We start from the raw sequence: 20,035 nt of genomic DNA on the forward strand, positions 1-20,035 counted from the left end.
CTTGAGACCAAGAATATCCGTCCCTGCATATTATTGAGTCTCTTCCAAGAGTGCCTTTTCCAGTCAGTCTCCCCTCATACCGCGATTTAGGGAGACCTATCTTGTTAAGGCCAGGAATGAAGTCAACACAAAACCCGATAACATCCTCTGTTTGATGGCCCATGGAGATGCTTCCTTCTGGCCTAGCGCGGTTACGGACATATTTCTTTAGGACTCCCATGAACCTCTCAAAGGGGAACATATTGTGTAGAAATACGGGCCCCAGGATGACAATCTCGTCGACTAGATGAACTAGGACGTGCGTCATGATATTGAAGAAGGATGGTGGGAACAACAGCTCGAAACTGACAAGACATTGCGCCACATCACTCCTTAGCCTTGGTACGATTTCTGGATCGATCACCTTCTGAGAGATTGCATTGAGGAATGCACATAGCTTCACAATGGCTAATCGGACGTTTTCCGGTAGAAGCCCCCTCAATGCAACCGGAAGCAGTTGCGTCATAATCACGTGGCAGTCATGAGACTTTAGGTTCTGAAACTTTTCTCTGGCATATTTATTATTCCCTTTATATTCGACGAGAAGCCAGTCGTGACCTTCATACTGAGCAGGCATTCAAAGAAGATTTCTTTCTCTTCTTTCGTAAGAGTGTAGCTGGCAGGACCTTTATACTGCTTTGGAGGCATGCCGTCTTTTTCGTGCAAACGTTGCAGGTCCTCTCGTGCCTCAGGTGTATCTTTTGTCTTCCCATACACACCCAAGAAGCCTAGCAGGTTCACGCAAAGGTTCTTCGTCACGTGCATCACGTCGATTGAGGAGCGGACCTCTAGGTCTTTCCAGTAGGGTAGGTCCCAAAATATAGATTTCTTCTTCCACATGGGTGCGTGTCCCTCAGCGTCATTCGGAACAGCTAGTCCACCGGGACCCTTTCCAAAGATTACGTAGTGTAAATCATTGACCATAGCAAGCACGTGATCACCGGTGCGCATGGCGGGCTTCTTCCAGTGATCTGCCTCGCCTTTGAAATGCTTGCCTTTATTTCGACATTGATGGTTGGTCGGAAGAAATCGACGATGGCCCAGGTACACATTCTTCCTGCATTTGTCCAGGTATATACTTTCAGTGTCATCTAAACAGTGCGTGCATGCGTGGTATCCTTTGTTTGTCTGTCCTGAAAGGTTACTGAGAGCAGGCCAATCGTTGATGGTCATGAACAACAACGCCTTAAGGTTAAATTCCTCTTGTCTGTGCTCATCCCACGTACGTACACCGTTTCCATTCCACAGCTGTAAAAGTTCTTCAACTAATGGCCTTAGGTACACATCAATTTCTTTGCCGGGTTGCTTAGGGCCTTGGATGAGAACGGGCATCATAATGAACTTCCGCTTCATGCACATCCAAGGAGGAAGGTTATACATACATAGAGTCACGGGCCAGGTGCTGTGATTGCTGCTCTGCTCCTCGAAAGGATTCCTTGGGTCCTTTGCAAACTCAACCCAGTACTTTCTCTCGATTTTTCTCCACTGCGACCCGTCAGCGGGTGCTCTCAACTTCCCATCTTTCTTTCGGTTCTCACTGTGCCATCGCATCAACTTGGCATGCTCTTCGTTTCTGAACAGACGTTTCAACTGTGGTATTATAGGAGCATACCACATCACCTTCGCAGGAACCCTCTTCCTGAGGGGCTCGCCGTCAACATCACCAGGGTCATCTCGTCTGATCTTATACCGCAATGCACCGCATACCGGGCATGCGTTCAGATCCTTGTATGCACCGCGGTAGAGGATGCAGTCATTAGGGCATGCATGTATCTTCTCCACCTCCAATCCTAGAGGGCATACGACCTTCTTTGCTGCGTATGTACTGTCGGGCAATTCGTTATCCTTTGGAAGCTTCTTCTTCAATATTTTCAGTAGCTTCTCAAATCCTTTGTCAGCCACAGCATTCTCTGCCTTCCACTGCAGCAATTCCAGTATGGTACCGAGCTTTGTGTTGCCATCTTCGCAATTGGGTATAACCCTCTTTTGTGATCCTCTAACATGCGATCGAACTTCAGCTTCTCCTTTTGACTAATGCATTGCGTCCTTGCATCGACAATGACCCGGCGGAGATCATCATCATCGGGCACATCGTTTGGTTCCTCTTGATCTTCAGCAGCTTCACCCGTGGCAGCATCATTGGGCACATCGTCTGGTTCCTCTTCATCTTCACCAGCTCCCCCCGTTGCAGCATCACCGTATTCAGGGGGCACATAGTTGTCATCGTACTCTTCTTCTTCGCCGTCTTCCATCATAACCCCTATTTCTCCATGCCTCGTCCAAACATTATAGTGTGACATGAAACCCTTGTAAAGCAGGTGGGAGTGAAGGATTTTCCGGTTAGAGTAAGACCTCGTATTCCCACATTCAGTGCATGGACAACACATAAAACCATTCTGCTTGTTTGCCTCAGCCGCATCGAGAAACTCATGCATGCCCTTAATGTACTCGCGGGTGTGTCTGTCACCATACATCCATTGCCGGTTCATCTGCGTGCATTATATATAATTAAGTGTCCAAATTAATAGAAGTGTACAAATCTCGTGGAAAATGGAGCTTGGAGGTCGACCTTCGAGAGGAGAAAGCTTAAGTAGTGTGGCTCGGGCATTCCATCGAACACCTCATGTGCATAGGAGGTGAGCTAGAGCACCACAAAGCCGTCTCCCCCTCGGCCAGAAAAAATAGAGCACTGTGCTCTGCTCTTGCGCGAGGGGGTATATATAGGCACCTCATTGGTTCCGGTTGGTGGCATGAACTGGGACTAAAGGGGAGCCTTTGGTCCCGGTTCAAGCCTCCAACCGGGACCAATGGTGGTGGGACAGGAGCGAGGCCCATTGGTCCCGGTTCCTCCCACCAACCAGGACAAAAAGGTCCAGACGAACCGGGACCAATGGCCCACGTGGCCCGGCCGGCCCCCTGGGCTCACGAACCGGGACCAATGTGCATTGGTCCCGGTTCTACACTGAACCGGGACTAATGGGCTGAGCCGGCCTGGACCATAGCCCTGTTTTCTACTAGTGTAGCATGAGAAATGAGAGTGGTCTAGAGAGAGAGAGACGAATATGATGCCACGACAAGAGATTCCATTCCCTTGAGTGTGTATATGCAAGTGGGGAGGGAATAGAGGCACCAGGAGAAATTTTCTGTGTGTATGGTGTTTGTGTTGGTATCTGTGGGTGTGAGAAGATAATGAGACGTGGGGGCAGAGGGTGTGTCACCGCGTGAGGTCCGGTGGGTCGAGGTGAGGCCCTTCGTTTGGTTCCGTCCTGCGCCACATTGGTCGGCCCATGACGCATTTAGGAAGACCCATGGATGACTAGTTGTACAAGACAAAGATAGCAGAATTGTGAAGGACTCTATGTCCACTGATAAAGCCGGCTAGGATTTGTAACCCTAGGTTCTCGGACTAAGGTAACCCCTTTATCTCTGATATTACTATTCATCCAACCTAACTTTAAGGGGCATCCTACAGAATGCTCTGCTAGAATCATACTCGTCGATTAGGAAGAGAGGTGTGAGACAATGCGTGAGAGACAGGCGTAAAGATAATGTGCGTACATGAGACACGTAGGCAGGTCCATGTATATAGAAAGGGTCGATGAGGATATTGTGCGTGTGTATGTTTGCGAGAGGAAGAGTGCTTGTGATAAAGGTTAGTGGAAACGGTTGTAAATGGTTACAAGAGGGAGGGAGGGTTATATCTAGAGCATGTGTGCGAGAAAGACACCTCGGGAGAGAGTGTGTGAGCATGTTTGAGAGACCACCGATGGAGAGTGAAACTACATGTAAAAGACTCCTCTACACATTGATTAAAGATATAAATTGTATCCAAATATTAGGATGGGATCATGATATTTGCAATTCGCGTAAGGAGCGGTCATTGATCCATCAGACATCTAGATTCTATCGAATTTGAGCATCTCTATGTTATTATTCGACACAATTGATCCACATAGTTAGTATTTTGAACTCCAGACAATGCATCGCTTTAGCAATCGAATATAAACGTGAGTATAGTTCATGTTGTGTGTGTAAAGCACATTATACATACGAATGTTACACAATGGACATTATAAATATCTACCAATGAACTAGCATACATTTGAATTCAACTTAAGGTGGTTTAAAAAAATCGAATTCAACATGAAGTCCATTCAATTATTTGAATTTGATATCACGGCATTTGTAAACCATACCTAAATTATGGGGGCACCAATCTTTGCTCTGATTTTGTACATAATAGCATATGTAGTCATGTACAAAATAGATTCAAATTTAGCTCCTCCATTCCAAAATAATCGTAGTTATAGGATTTTCAAGTGTCAAAATTTCAGAAAGAAGCGGATAATTTAATGAGGTTTTCAAACATACAAGGTCAAATATAACATTGTCTATTTAGGTCAATCCTCATAGTTCAAGAGTACTCTAAATGTGAATGCTTGTCTTTCAAAATTTCGAACGAAGCGCCAAAAGAGCCTCTACTCGCCCGAAACCGTGTGAGACCAATGTTTGGTAGTACAAGGAAATTACTTTTGTAATAACTCCGACCCATGAAACCTACCGGCCCGACGTCCAAAGGTCTAAATCGGGGTAGGTTTGTAGCTTCATCTAGACGCCACGCAACCGCATCCGAAAAACATTCATACACAATGACCGCCTAAGCACACATGCACGCGGCCGAAATCGCTCCCGCCCACTATTTGGGACACCTGGGATTACCATCCTACCCCCGACCCGTAGTAGGTCCGAAATTTAAGAGGGGGGCAAAGTTTGTACTTTCCCCAAATTTCAAAAAAGCGCGTCCCATCTTCTGTTCAAAAAAGCCAAAAACAAGCGCGTCCCAGACCAAAACATGGTTCCCCCCACCCGTCTGATTCCCCATTCGTACTCCGTGGGCGCCAAAACTACCTCTCCACCAGCCGCGAAACCATGACGTCCTTCGTCCGCCACCCCATCCCACCCATCAACCGCCGCCCTCCTCCATCACGCCGGAGCCGATACCCCCGACGTCGTCGTCCACCGCAACCTCAACCGCAACGCCCTCCACGGCTAGTAGTTGAAGCCGAGGCCGAGCCGTCTGTACCCAAGCCAGTTCAACCACGTCGTCCTGCGCCTCACCGCTGCCGCTCCAACTTCGCCACCCTCCACCGCACCGGAGCTATTCCTGCTACGCCGTCCTTCGCCGCCTCGGATCTCCTTCGCCTTCGCCGACATACGTCCACGGCAACACAATCAACAATTTGGCCAAGGGTTCGTCCAAGCCTGCACCCTCCAGAACATTGGTTTCCCCGGTAAAAAGAAGAAGATCGGTGCAACATGTGGAGGTGACCAAATCGGCAACTGAAAAAGGTACTCCTCTTCCCTTATTCGTGCAAATCTTACGTCTCTGCTTGCATGGTATTTATCCCACAGAAGACACTAGTTGACCGCTTCTTCTTGATACTAGATGTTCCTAGTAACTCGCGATGCACAAGGTTTCTCCTCATATGAATGTTGGGGATATCTCTTATCGGGAACTTATCAGTCGACCCATGATAAGGGGTAAATCGGCCAGTTTATCGGCATATCGGCCGATTTATCGCCATATCGGCTGATTTATCGGCCGATTTATCTTATCGGTCAGACAACGATAAGCGATAAATCGGCCGATTTATCAGAATATCGGAAGATATCTTAAACAGTGCCTCATATACTATTTCACCTTAGCTAGAGGTCAGTCGCCCCCCTGAATTTCAATTGCTGGCCAGTTGATTCCCAATTAACTTAAGCATTCCCCGGCGTAACAAGCGCTAGTACGCCTATTACGCCGGGGAAGCAGCGCCTTGGTGTTTATCTTAGGGGCGTGTGCGGCCTAGAGCTACTGGCGCCCGATCTGGAGGTCGGCCGGGATTAATGGGATAGCCTGGGGGCGCTGCCAAGCACGACGGTGGTGTGAGGTCGATGGGAGGGCGGGGTGGTGGAGGCAGGGGTCTGGGCCGGTGGTCGCTGGCGGTTCAAGAAAGATCGTCAACAGTGACTGGCGGGAGGTAGACGAAGGCCATCTGCCCGTTCCTTATAGATCGGACGGTTCATTAAAAAAATCGACTGACCTATTTATTTTTAGTTGATTGTTATCTTAGATATGACCACATGTGGTGGTGTGCTGGAGGAGTACCTGCATTTCCTATGCTCATATATTACAAAATCATACGGAGTAGAATCTAATTTTGTTTGCCATGCAATGTTGTAGAGCTATCATATGTCTCCTGTCATTTATTTTTCAGCCACCTGCTATCTGCTACTTTTACAGTGCACTAGTTCTGCACACACTTCACCCTTACTCTCACTATTGTGTTTTTATGCAAGGGTATTTCAGACTCTGCTGCCATGAGAGAAGCCAAAAAGAAAAGAGAGAATTCGCTCCAGCTTCGTATGCGGGTAGGCAAGACACGTTACAGTGCTATAAAGGGTGCAGTGTCAGCAGATGGAGACGGTAAACGTAGCTCTGGAGTTGATGACCTCGCTCGCAATGAACCACCATCCCATCTGCTTGCTTTAACTTCGCGGTGTCATATGTGGTTGCATGTTCCATATGGTGTCTAGCTTGTATTCGAAAGGACGAAGTCGGTAAGATAAGGAAAGATATTTTTTTACATGAACCACTATCCCATGAGCACCACAAGACAAATAGCTAGTCAGGGCACTGGCCGAGCCAGTGAGAAGCCCAGCAAAGATAGGCATCACCTGGAAGCCAACTAAAAAGTTGCGATGGTGGCGAAGCAGCGCGCCTCCCACCAGGCTCTTAGTTCCTAGATGATCATGCTCACCACTCCAATCGGATGTCTAGCTTGTATTGCTTCCAATTTGGTTAAATTGCATATGCTTATCTTACACATTATACCTTTGAATATGACATGCCTCTCTGTTTTTGGTACATACTAGTACATCTGTGTATTAACCGTGTTCTTACATCAAACTAATGTTCTTGTGTATCCCTCATCAATCACTTATGACGAGGCAGGCAGGCAAGGGGACTACTCCTCATTTAAAGAATGCAGTGTCAGCCTCCCGACATGATTCTCAAGAAACAGAAATGCTAGATAAGATAGTGAACATAGCTCTGTAGTTGATTACAGCATTTCCCCTACACTAGCATTGCAGGTTCTTGCTCTAACTTGGCAGCGTGATATGTGGTTGCATGTTGCATATGGTGTCTAGATTGTAATTCTTCTAATCTGGTTAAACTGCATTTGCTAGTCTGCTTAGCTTATACATTATACTTGTTAATGTGACTTGCCTTCCTGTATTTAGTACATAGTAGATCTATCTATTAAGCATGTCCTTACATAAAACTATTATTTTTTTGTATCCCGCATCAATCAACATGACGAGACATCTTTAGTATATGCAATGCGATATTAGTTGCATCTTTCATATGATTTATAGCATGTGCTGCTTCTAATTTGTTGAAATTCCATTTATGATGGGACGCTTTTAACTTGGCAGAGTCATATTGGTTGCATCTTTCATGTGGTGTCTATCTTGCATTGCTTCTTATTTGCTAGAATGGTTTCTGCTTAGTTTACACAAACAGTTGTGAACATGCCATGCCGTCCTGTTTTTCATACATATTCCATCCTGGTATCATGTGTTTGCCTTACATCAAAGTAGTGATTGTCAGTATCATGCATGAATGAGTTCTGAAGAGAGAATTTTATTGCTTTTTCTTGTCTGTTTTAGTTGACAATTCAAAATCAATAAAGCGGAAGGAAGTTAGCAAGGCAGCGGATAAAGGTGCTCCTTCCGAATGGAGAGCCTCTACAGTTTCTACTCCTCCACACCCCCAAGATGATTTCCAAGACAACACATGCATAGACACTCAACAAAGTTGTGTTTATGATGAGCACGTCTCCCCTAGTTCAGCATCACCGGCGCCCCCTCTAACTTGGCACTGTTATATGTGGTTGCATTATATGTGTGATGTCTAGCTTTTATTGCTTCTAATTTTGTTGAATTCCATCTGCTTACATTACACATTATACTTGAATAAGACACGTGTTCCTGTTTCTAGAACATACAATATATGTCTATCACACCATGTTCTTACATCAAATTACTACTGTTGTGTAACCTACAACAATCACTTATCATAAGACACGTTTGACTTTGGAGTGTGATATAGGTTACATCTCACATTCTTTTGTAGCTTGTACTACTAATTTGTTGAAATGGCACTTATGACGAGACTGTTTTAACTTGGTAGAGTGATATTTGTTGCATCTTTCATATGGTGTCTAGCTTTCATTGCTTCTAATTTGTTGAAATGCCTTCTCCTTAGTTTACACATCATAAGCTGTGAATATGCAATGTTGTGAATATGCAATGGCACTAATGATGAGAGACCTCTAACATGGTAGTGTGATGTTGTTTGCATCTTGCATATGATTTATTTCTTGTACTGCTTCACATTTGTTTAAACGCCATTTATGATGAGACACTGTTAACTTGGCAGAGCGATATTTGTAGCATCTTTCATATGGTGTCTACCTTCCATTGCATTGCTTCTAATTTGGTGAAATGTCTTCTTCTTAGTTTACACATCATAGTTCTGGTTATCTCTTCCATCCTGTTTTTCATACATATTACATCCTCCTATCATGTGGTTGTCTAACATCAAAGTTCAGTTCGTCTGCATCACGCATCAATTTGTTCTGAAGAACTAAATTGTTATTCGTTTTTCTTGTCGGCTTGACTTAACATGGCACAGAGAAAGAGGAAGAAACACAGAATGGCATGGAATGAGAAGCGGATGAATCTTGCAGATTCTGCTGGTACTGATGGTGCAATAGAAGGTCAAAGTCTAGCGGAAAATTCTACAAACACGACATCCCATGCTACACGAGTTGCAAAAAAAGCCAAACAGAAACAAATAGCTGCCACCAAACTAGCAGAGACAACCCTAGTTCTTGCAACACCTACCACAGTACTACCAGCTGCACGACTTACTCGTGCGTCAACTGAGCTAGCAACACATTCCCAAGCTCCCTTGCCACCTGACACTACTTCCCAAGCACTCTTGACACAAGATGAGTTGGCAATATCAGATGAACCTTGTGAGCTTCAACAACAAGAAGGTAGTTGATGGAGTCAAGTTATAGTTGCATGCTTCTTTATATGTAGTCTCCCAGTTTGATGTACACTAACACTTCCTATGTTCGTTGTTGGACTAGCACCTAGGCGCAAGAGGAAACAAACATCAGGGATAATGCTCGATAGGTTAAATAAATCTAGAGGAGGAAGAATGGAGATCCATTTTGAGGCAGGTTTAAAAAGGCCACGTGATGCTACAGAGTCAACCAAGTTAGTATCAGAGGCAGCGATTGCCGTTAGGTGTCATGTACGTATCCTCCCAACATGGATTCAGCACATGAATGACAAAGACGAAACCCATTTCAACACCTTCCTCGACCATTTATCTGTAAGTATGGTTATGTATGGAAACTAGTAATATCATCTTCCTCTGTCCCATACTTTCTAGGTTGCTCATAATGAGACTCCCATAATTTTCAGCTGATGAGGTTCAAGTTGGATAGACAAGATGATGCAACCAGACAAGCTTGCACCCATGTTTTCAAGTCTGCTCTACGACAGTATTGGTATAACTTGAGGAAAACTCACTTTGAAGGCAAGGCAAACAGTGAACTTTCCCAAACATCTCCAGTGGAAAATATATCGGATGAAGACTGGAGGGGCCTTGTTAAACACTGGTATGATCCGAAGTATCAGGTACATTATATATATGTGATCAGATCATATGTTGAAGTCCTAATTACGCATGTTCCACACAAATCTATCTTCTTGTAGGTGAATTGTTTAAAGAACAAGGCCAACCGTACGAAAATGAAATTCCAACAGACGACAGGATCTCGTAGCTATATTGCACACTACGAGGCTCTTGTAATTAGCTGCTATTTCACTCTTTTCGTTTTACCATATTATCAGATCTATATTGACTTGTTCGAAATGCAGAGGAAAGCCCGCAAGGACCAAAAAGTACCTAAACCAAATGTTGTGGAAATCTTCAAGGACTGTCACACCAGCAAGAAGAAGGGCATGACTACACCAGTCAAAGCCGCTGTTGTAAGTCCTTAATCCTCATGCCTTTTAACTACTACTTACTCTGACTTGTGCCTTGAACTGCATGCTTTGCAGCCAATGTCTATTACTCTTTTCAATTTTATACACAATTGTCTTAGAGTATCATTGCACCTTACAAGGTTTAAAAGAGAGGAGTGATGTTCCATTGATCTTGACTCGTAATCTAGTTCTGTGCTAGACTTGCCCACACAACGTTACAATTGCATGTTTGTCTGTTCTTAGTTGTTTTGTGATATGAATGATGTCATACTATGCTTACCGTATTATAAACTTCGTCTCTTTATCCTTAGCCCTCAATAGAATGTGAAGAAATAGACAATACATTAGCGATGGTACATGGTCATATCTTTGGAACCTGGTTTTATTAGGTACTTTGCAATAAAATACAACTAATATTTTACATGGGTTCACCAGAATAAGTTCTGTATATAGACCAAAGCTATTTTGTTTGGTTTTGCTGCCTCCTTAATATCTTCTATTTTGGTACTACTAATGTAAAACCTCAACTTTTCAGTGAGCTATGAAAAAATGGTGGAACCGCCACCTTCTAAAGGTGGCAAGGCAACTATAACTGCAATGTCAGCTCTTGCTGCAGTGGGTCAGTACCTATCCACTAACAGTGCCAAAAGCACGTTCCTGCGTAATACTGGGTTGGTTGTTAAGGAAATATCGTTGAAACTTCCTCATGATCAAGATATGCAAGCTCAAAGCAATGTTCTATCTGCGCTCTAGACACAAGTCCATTCACTAACAGAGACACTTTGTGAAACAAGGAGAAACATTGCTTAATGTCATCAAGATATTCATGGTTTTGAAACCAGACTATAAGACATTTGCTATGTTGTTCAGGAGCCTAGGGGAAAGGAAGGCGACAGTTATGGTGCTCCATCGGACAATACAACATGAAAACGTAACGGTCAGGTCAAATGAACTGAGCTTCTGAACTTCTGGTGGTGCATTTATCTGCTAGACTGTTAAGTTTTATGCCAACCTTCCTTTTGTTATATAGTTGTAATTTGTTTTGGTGCGATACAAAACTTATTCTTAACATGGAGCCACCAGCTGAAGAAAACCTCAAGCCATTTTTGTACAGTGTAGGGTGTTCCCTATATTTGCACTAGTGGCGATCTTTGATGCCGAGTGAATGTAATCTGTGCAATCGCCTTAATAGCCTAGCGTTAGTTTCGGCCTTATTTATTTCCTAGTCTTCTTTTTCCCTGGTTTGCTAGTGGCCGCAACTACCCTGGGCCATATACGGGCCGTAGGATCCATGGGTCTCCTACGGGCCGTCGATAAATGAGCCTGTAATCGGTGGGCCTCGAGCCGTCAGATAAATGGGTCTACATGGGCCGTAATCGGGCATAATTGGTATCGTCCCAGCACGGTAATAGGCCATTAACAGGCTGTAGGACAGCAAAGGCTTAATTCTATCACAGGCATAACGGGTCGTTAATGGGCCAGAATATAGGACGGGCTGGAAACAGCGCAATGGGTTAACAGGCTAGAAACGGGCCGACTCTTGCCATGGGCCAAATTTGGCCCATTAGGGTAACAGGCCAGTAACGGGCTGACTCTTGCCATGGGCCGAATTTGGCCCAATAGGGGAACAGGCCAGTAACGGGCTGACTCCTGCCATGGGCCGAATTTGGCCCATTAGGGAAACAGGCCAGTAACGGGCCAGAAGTAATCGAGGGACGAAAAGGAGCCCAAGAACGTATGGGCCGTCAATAGGCCGAAAGCTAACATGGGCTGGAAACGGCCCATGTAAATCACGGGCCGTTAACGGGTATAAAGAAAATTACTGTTCATTATGCGCTAGAGTCACCGTGGGGCTGTAAAGGGCCAAAAGATATGAAGGCCTCATATGGGCCGAAAGATGTCGTGGGCCATACATGGGCCGAAAGTGAAATGGGCTGGTGTTATATTGGACGTCCCACATGACGTTGTTGGGCCGATTTCCTTTAGGGCCTAATGGGCCGTGAGTTAACGGGTCGTAAAATGGGCTATTTGCGAAGAGATCGTTAACAGGCTTTTCATGGGCCAGCCCGTTAACTTTGGACCAAGTCAAACGGGCTGGCTTTGTAAGCTAAATGGGCCAGTGGTGGGCCATGGCACATGTCGACATATCATAGGCGCCTATCTGACCCACTGACGAGCTGACACGTGTTTCATCCGTCCAATAAGAATTTTACACGTGGAAATTTCCCATTGGTTGAGGCTGTTAACGGGTTATCGGATCCAAAACCCGATCCAATAGCTCAACGGCGTTCCTTTACGGTGGATGCCACGTGTCGGTCACCCTTGACGAAAGCACTTCTGTGTCGCGCAATTTATCATCATGGAAGTGGACACTTCCATGATGATAATTTTGGCAATGTCATGGAACACTTCTACGACAGCACAGGTATGACTATCTTGATTCTGTCATAAATTTGTCATGGATCTACATGCATGACAAACAATGCGACCTACTGTGACAAACATGTATCATCACGGAAGTGTATTTTTTTGTAGTGAATGCTGCCTCTGCTTCTGGGGTCCACTCCATTGGGCCTGCCTTCTTCAAGATTTTGAAGAAAGGAAGGGCGCGCTCGGCGGACTTGGAGATGAATCGGCTCATGGCGGCGACACAGCCGGTGAGCCGACGCACATCCTTGATCCGCTTGGGCGCCTCAATCTTCTCAATAGCCTTGATTTTGTCTGGGTTTGCCTCGACCCCGCGCTGCGACACAAAGAACTCGAGAAGCTTGCCAGACGGAACGCCGAAGACACACTTCTCAGGGTTCAGCTTGAGGTTGATCTTGCGCAGGTTGGCAAATGTCAAGACCAAAGACGGGGCAACTCTTGTGCAAGATCTGGAAGAGATATTTGCTATCTGCGCAAGATCAACCTCAAGCTGAACCCTGAGAAATGTGTCTTCGGTGTTCCATCTAGCAAGCTTCTCGGGTTCTTTGTGTCGCAGCGCGGGAGCGAAGTAAACCCAGACAAAATCAAGGCTATTGAGCAGATTGAGGCGTCCAAGCGGATCAAGGATGTGCGTCGGCTCACCGGCTGCATCGCCGCCATGAGCCGATTCATCTCCAAGTCCGCCGAGCGCGCCCTTCCTGTCTTCAAAATCTTGAAGAAGGCACGCCCAATGGAGTGGATCCCAGAAGCAGAGGCAGCATTGCAGGATCTGAAGAAATACCTTTCCTCCACGGCAATACTGGTTGCGCCTAAACCAGAAGAGCCGTTGTTGCTGTATCTGGCAGCGATGAATCAAGTGGTCAGCGCCGCACTGGTGACACAGAGGGAGGTCGACGAGGAGGCAGTGACGGCGGCAGAACCAGCGGATGGCAAGCCAAAGATTCCCCTGGCAGGGCCAGGTGCCAGCAAGGCGAGGCCCCCGGCAGAGTCTAATGCCACCAAGGCAATGCCCGCGCAGTCGAGTGAGGTGGTGCAGAAGAAGAAGATGATGCAGCACCCGGTTTACTTTGTCAGCTCCCTCTTGTAGGGAGCTAGATCGAGGTACTCCGGTGTGCAGAAATTGCTCTTCGGCCTCCTTATGGCCTCGAGGAAGCTGCGTCATTGCTTCCAAGCCCACAAGATCACTGTCGTCACCCGCCTCCCGTTGCAACGGATACTACATAACCCAGAGGCAACCAGAAGGACTGTGGAATTCGCCTTGGAGTTATCAAGTTTCGGGTTGAAGTTTGAAAGCACCTCGACAATCCAGAGCAGAGTCTTGGCAGAGTTCATTGCAGAATGGACCTCAAGGCCTGACGAATAAGTCCAGGAGACCACTCTCCCCGGCAAGGAAGCAGACCGCGACTGGATCATGTACTTTGATGGGGCTTTCTCGCTGTAAGGCGCCGGTGCCGGTGTGCTGCTTGTCGCACCCACCAGAGAACACCTCAAGTACGTGATCCAGATGCACTTTCCCAGAGAGATGTCCACCAAAAACACAGCTGAGCACGAGGGATTGCTCGCCGGTCTCAGGATCGTGGCAGACCTCGGGGTTAAGAAGCTCATCGTCAGGGGTGACTCGCAGCTTGTCGTTAGGCAGGTCAACAAGGATTACCAGAGCCCATTGATGGAGGCTTGTTGTTAGGCAGGTCAGGGGTGACTCGCAGCTTGTAGATGAGGTGAGAAAGCTGGAGGAGCGCATTGATAGCATCCAAGCGAAGCACGTCCCCCGAGCGGAGAACGACATCGCCGATTACATGTCAAAGCGTGCTGCATTCAAGCTACCTGTGGAGCCGGCTACCTTTTTGCTCCGTTCAACTCAGCCATCCGTCCAACCATCAACAGAGTAGAACAAGCGGAGGAAATCAGGTCCCGGAAAGTACCTTCCCGCCGAGCTCCCTGGGACGGCTGGCAAGGATGTTGCCATGCACAATGAGCCTGCCCAAGAGCAACTGGCTCCGGCAGGGCGTCAAGCCCTGACCGTAGAGACAGTCGCTCCCATGGCAGAAGAGATGCCTTTGGTCCTTGCCGTCGAGCCCCAGGCTCTGGCATGGGCGCAGCATATCGTCCAACTCCTCCAAACAGGGGATCTTCCTGAGGAGCAAGAAGAAGCGGAGAAAGTAGCCTGTCAGTCCGCCCTGTACCAGTTCGTCGATGACGTCCTGTATAGGAGAAGGCCGAACGGTGTAAAATTGAAGTGCATCCCCCGGGAGGAAGGACTGGAGCTGTTGGCGGAGATACATGGAGGCATATATGGCTCCCACATTGGGACAAGGGCCCTTGCTGGCAAGGCGTTTCGCCAAGGTTTCTTCTGGCCCACCGCCCTCCAGGATGCGACGGCACTAGTAACCAAGTGTGAAGCGTGTCAGTTCCATTCAAAGAAGCTCCATCAACCAGCACAAGCCCTTCAAACAATCCCTCTCTCCTGGCCATTCTCGGTCTGGGGGATCGATATACTGGGCCCTTTCCCCTGCGTTGTCGGGGGCTTTGAGTACTTGTACGTTGCATTCGACAAGTTCACTAAGTGGCCGGAAGTGGAAGCAGTGAGAAAGGTGACTACTCAATCAGCCGTCAAGTTCTTCATGGGACTGGTCTGCCGTTTTGGTGTGCCAAACAGAGTCATCACCGACAACAGCACGCAGTTCACAAGCCACACCTTCATGCAATACGTTCAAGACCTCGGTAGCCAGGTCTGTTTTGCTTCAGTGGCAGACCCCCGGAGCAACGATCAAGCTGAGAGGGAAAATGCTGAAGTGCTGCGAGGCCTGAGAACGACGACCTTTGACAAGCTGCACAAGAGTGGAAGGCGCTGGATTGATGAGTTGCCAGCGGTTCTTTGGTCGATCAGGACGACGCAAAATTGAGCGACCGGACATACACCCTTTGCCCTAGTATATGGGGGAGGCGGCAGTTCGCCCCACAGAACTCATATACAGGTCACCTCGAGTGCTCGCTTATGATGAGCTTGAGCAAGAGCAGTTGCGGCAAGATGACGCAATCCTCCTTGAGGAAGATCGTGTTCGGGCGACTGTGAGAGCAGCACGCTAGCAGCAAGCCCTGCGCCGCTACCATAGCCGCAAGGTTCATGCCCGAAGCTTTGAGGAAGGCGACCTTGTTCTTCGGCGCGCTCAGTCGGCCAAGAATCCCAACAAGTTGACGCCAAAGTGGGAAGGCCCTTATCGGGTAATAGGAGTCACCTGGCCCGGCGCAGTCCGCCTGGAGACCGAAGATGCTGTCCCAGTGAGAAACTCCTAGAACATCGAGCATCTTCGCAAGTTTTAACCATAAGGCGCGGCTTGCCGGGCCTCCCGGCAAGCCACCTTTTGTACAAGCTTTGTCGGCAAGGTATATAACCCTTTGTACAAAGCCAGGCGCAGACCTTGAGCATAAATAAATGAAGCGCTGGCGCCCTAAGTTATAGCGAGGATGCTAGGTCGAGTCTCTTCCTTGGTTAGGGTTGATAGTGCTTAGCGGCGACTAACCCCTAGCCAAGAGGCCGAGTGCGCGTCTATCTATTTCTTTTCTGTCCTCCTTTGGTTCGCAGGGCACATGAGCACTTCTGCTGAGCTGCAAGCACAAGGATCCAACCACGGCAAGACAAGGTTGCCGGGGGCTGCAGATCCAGATAAGTCTTTCATCCTCTATCATGCATTTCAGAACGGAACTGGGATATGTGAAACCTCGTTTTATTTCTAGGGCACCGTGCTCCCCTTTTTTGTACACAAGGACTATCTCCTGGGCCCGGATTTGGTTGTAGTCGCGGTGGCAAGGGAGTAGAACGAGGAGCCTAAGCCTGCTTCATCCCCGCCTCCGCCAAGGGCGCAAGAATGGTCGAGCGAAGTGGGGGGACGTCAAGGCCTGTTGTCGAGTGAAAACGTCTATCTTAAATTGTAGGAAGGATTCGCTCCTTGTCGCGGGGTCTACCCATGAACGAAAAACCTGGCAAACATCCCCTTTTCACTAAAAGCATCCCACACAGGTACAATCCGTACGGAATGAAAAACATGAACAAGGGGGATTACAAGCTTTAAATTTAACAAGGCCCGAAGGCTTACAGACTAGAAAAGAGATAAGATGCCCGTGATCCCTTTCTTGTCCATCTCCTCAGGAGGTAGGTCAACTAGGCGAAAGGGAAAAAGGGGTGCCTAGGCGAGCTACGAGCAGCAGAAAGCACTAAGAGAACACCTCGGTGGCCTCCCACGGGTGGGCCGGTGATGACGGTTCCAGGAAAGGAGCTGGAAGACGTAGCGGCAGGACCGGCAATGCGCGATGAAGGCGTTGGTGCCCGCGTACTCCGAGTTGACGGCCTTGTCGCCCGCCCTCTTCCTCTTCCACAGGTTCCCAATGCCAGCCGCCCAAGGAGACGACCCCGAGAAGTTCAAGGAGCTGGCCCCGACCCTGGCAAAATTCTGTCGGAGGACCAGCCAGGTGCAGATGCTGCTACTGCCGCACCCACCCAGTCGCGGGGCATCCGACGCCTAGTCGGACTCGTCCCCGTCATCTGCCCCGCTTTCCTCCTCATCACTTCGGAGGAGCTCTCCACGCAGCACTTCAGGCGAGTCCCGAAGTCTCCGAAGACCTTGACGGAGTGCGGGCCATCCTCCATTAATTTGAAGTAGAGGACGAGCCCCGCCGTCAGGCTATGGATGCGAGCGAACGTCTTCCATCCACGACGGAGCTACACGACCCGAGGAGCCGGGAAGTCAACGTCGACCCGCGTGCCCCCATTCCCACAGCCCCTCATGTGCAATCTGAGGGATTAGGGCGGGTCACGTTCCATCTCCCGAGAAAACGGGGCGGGAAGATGAAGACGGCGACGCGGAGGCCGGCGCAGCCTGATGAAGAACTCACGGGGCTGGTCTCCAACATAGCCTTCCATCGAAAAAGGCATCATTGGCGGGGGAGAAGCCGGCGCGCCGCCCCGTCCTCCTCTTCCCCGAGCACTACGACCTCTGCCTCGGCCTCGCCCATGGCCTCACCCCTCCCACTTCCCCTCGCGGCCGGTTCCACCACTGCGGGCACAGGAGGGGGAGGGACGCGTTGTCGAGCGGCGACCCTCGCCGCCACCGACGAAGGACCAGGATTCCCTTTCTCCATGGCGAGTGAAAGCAAGAGGCGGAAGCAGGAGGAGATAGATGACAGAAGAGTGCGGGATGCCATTCCCCCCCTTCCCCCTCCTTATAAAGGGGCGGGGTCGGGGCACGGCCACCCCGCTCGGCCAATCCAGCCACCAGAGGCGCGGGAAATCAAGACCGACCCGCTGCCCAAACCAGTGACGGCCCGGTTTCCCGCCTCCACCGCTTGCGACCCCAAGCGCATGGAGGACGCGTGGCAAACGTGCAGAATCGAGAGGACGGGTGAAGCGACCTCTCCCCACCTTGTGATCGTGGGGTGTGGACGCCTTGAAGACCGCAACCCGGCCCCGCGCAGTAAATAAGCCGCGCCTTCACGCCTCCCTCCTTTCATGGGGAAGGCGCGAGCTGCCCATTTACTGCAATGTGACACATGCGTGCGGGAACCACCCCAGGCATGGCGCCCACGTCACGCGCACCCTTCCAAGCCACGCCGCGCGCGGGTCATTGGAAGCGCAGCGTGCGAAAAGTTTTACCGCGGTAAAAACCGCCCCGCCTGCCCGCGCACCGTTTTGGGCCTGGCCCAACAATGTGTCGCGCTTATGTATGGCCCAGGACCGGGGGCTCCTATCGGTGTACAAAAGAAGGGGCGCACTTTTGTACCCCTTTACCGGTGCACGGACAGTCGAAGCCACGCCCGCGACCACACGAAGCAGAGCAAGGGAGGTGAACCAAGGTAAAACCGAAGCCCAAGACATCCAGAGCAACGCCAAGGCCAAGACCACAAAGAGCAGAGGGACAAAGCAGGTTCCCTCGGCAAGACCCTTGTCGAGGCAGCCTCAGCAGCCCCAGCAAGACACTTACCGGGGCACCTCGCCCCACACCAACAGAGCGAGCCACCCTTGAGTCCACGGTCTCCAACATCATGTTGGGCCAGGGCGCGGGAGGCACCTCCATAGTGGCATGCAGATCATTGTGGAGACAAGGAACAGTCAAGATCAGATGGGGATTAGAAGACGACGATCCTCGGCAGGATCCTTGCCAAGGAAGGCCACCAGACCCCCGGCAAGGTCCTTGCGGGGACGACAGCGTGCCACGGCAAGACCCTTGTCGGGTCAGCCGGCAAGGCCCTCGCCAAGGGCGCCAGCAGGTCCACGTCCAGGACCGCACCAGCCAAGTCTCCATCGCCGTTCGCATGCAGCTCCCAGCCCAACCAGCTGGGCAGGCACCTGCGTGGCAACATGCAGCTCCCAGGCAAACTCAGCAAGCGCCTGCGTGGTGGCATGCAGATCTTCGTGAAGGCTTTGCCACCACACCACCTCAGCTGGCTGCCTGCCTACATGGCGCCGCACGCATCGCTGACCAGGGCATGTGTTGAAGCAAGGAGGAGCGGTGACGGACGGGACGAGGCTCGTTCCCATCCCCAATAAAGCAAGGGGACACCTAAGTGATGCATTAAGTGCAGCTTGTCCTGTAATACGAGCGATAAGCTCATAGCACTGTGCGCCTTTCCACCTCCTGTGTGCCACTGTGGCAACCCCTTTCGACTATAAAAGGAGGCCCATGGTATACTGGAGAGGGATTCGGCTTTTTCGAACCACACACTCACCTCAGCTAGTTCGAGAGCTCAAGAACTCTCTGAGATACACCCATCAAAGCAGGACTAGGATTTTACGCATCCTCGTGGCCCGAACTTGGGTAAACATCCTCGTGCTGGTTACTAATCCTGCTCTTCTCGCAATCCCGCTTCCCGGCAACCGTAGTAGGGGTTCTTGTGATCCCATTGGTGTTGTTCCACACCGACATAGGAACCTGGCCCAGAAGTGATGGACCGTTTCCTGAGGTTGCTGTCGTATGTACATGAGGTCACATACATCTGGAGGACCTGAATTGCTTAGGGAATATTGCTTGTGGTGGGTGGGCGGGCTGAAATCCGAGCCCTGACCCACTATTGGATCTGGAGGTTGAAGAATCCTCGAGGTCACTAGTACAGGATCCGGAGGGTCCTGGTGACCCTCGGGCTTGATGCCCGATTCTATGTTCGGAGGATATCCGGTCTCTTCCCGAAGACGGCTATCCGTCACACAGGGCTCAGAAATCCGAACATAGCTTGTTCTTAACTTAGGGGGAGAAGTATTCTCGACTTGTTCCTTCATGACCGCTAACAAAGGGGTGATCGGCGGGACTTGATTTCCCTCTGATCGGGTTTAAGCCTAAACCGATCATAGTCTGTTGTGACCCCCAGGGCGGCGATGCGATCTAGCAGTTCGTTCAAGGATGAGACATCTGCGGAATCCATCTTTTCGGAGTTTTCGAGGTTGATGCGGAGATGATGTTTGGCA

Source organism: Triticum urartu, chromosome 3A, assembly GCF_056163025.1.
Source record: "Triticum urartu cultivar PI428250 chromosome 3A, HENAU_Tu73, whole genome shotgun sequence".
In the NCBI taxonomy this organism is placed as follows: Eukaryota; Viridiplantae; Streptophyta; class Magnoliopsida; order Poales; family Poaceae; genus Triticum; species Triticum urartu.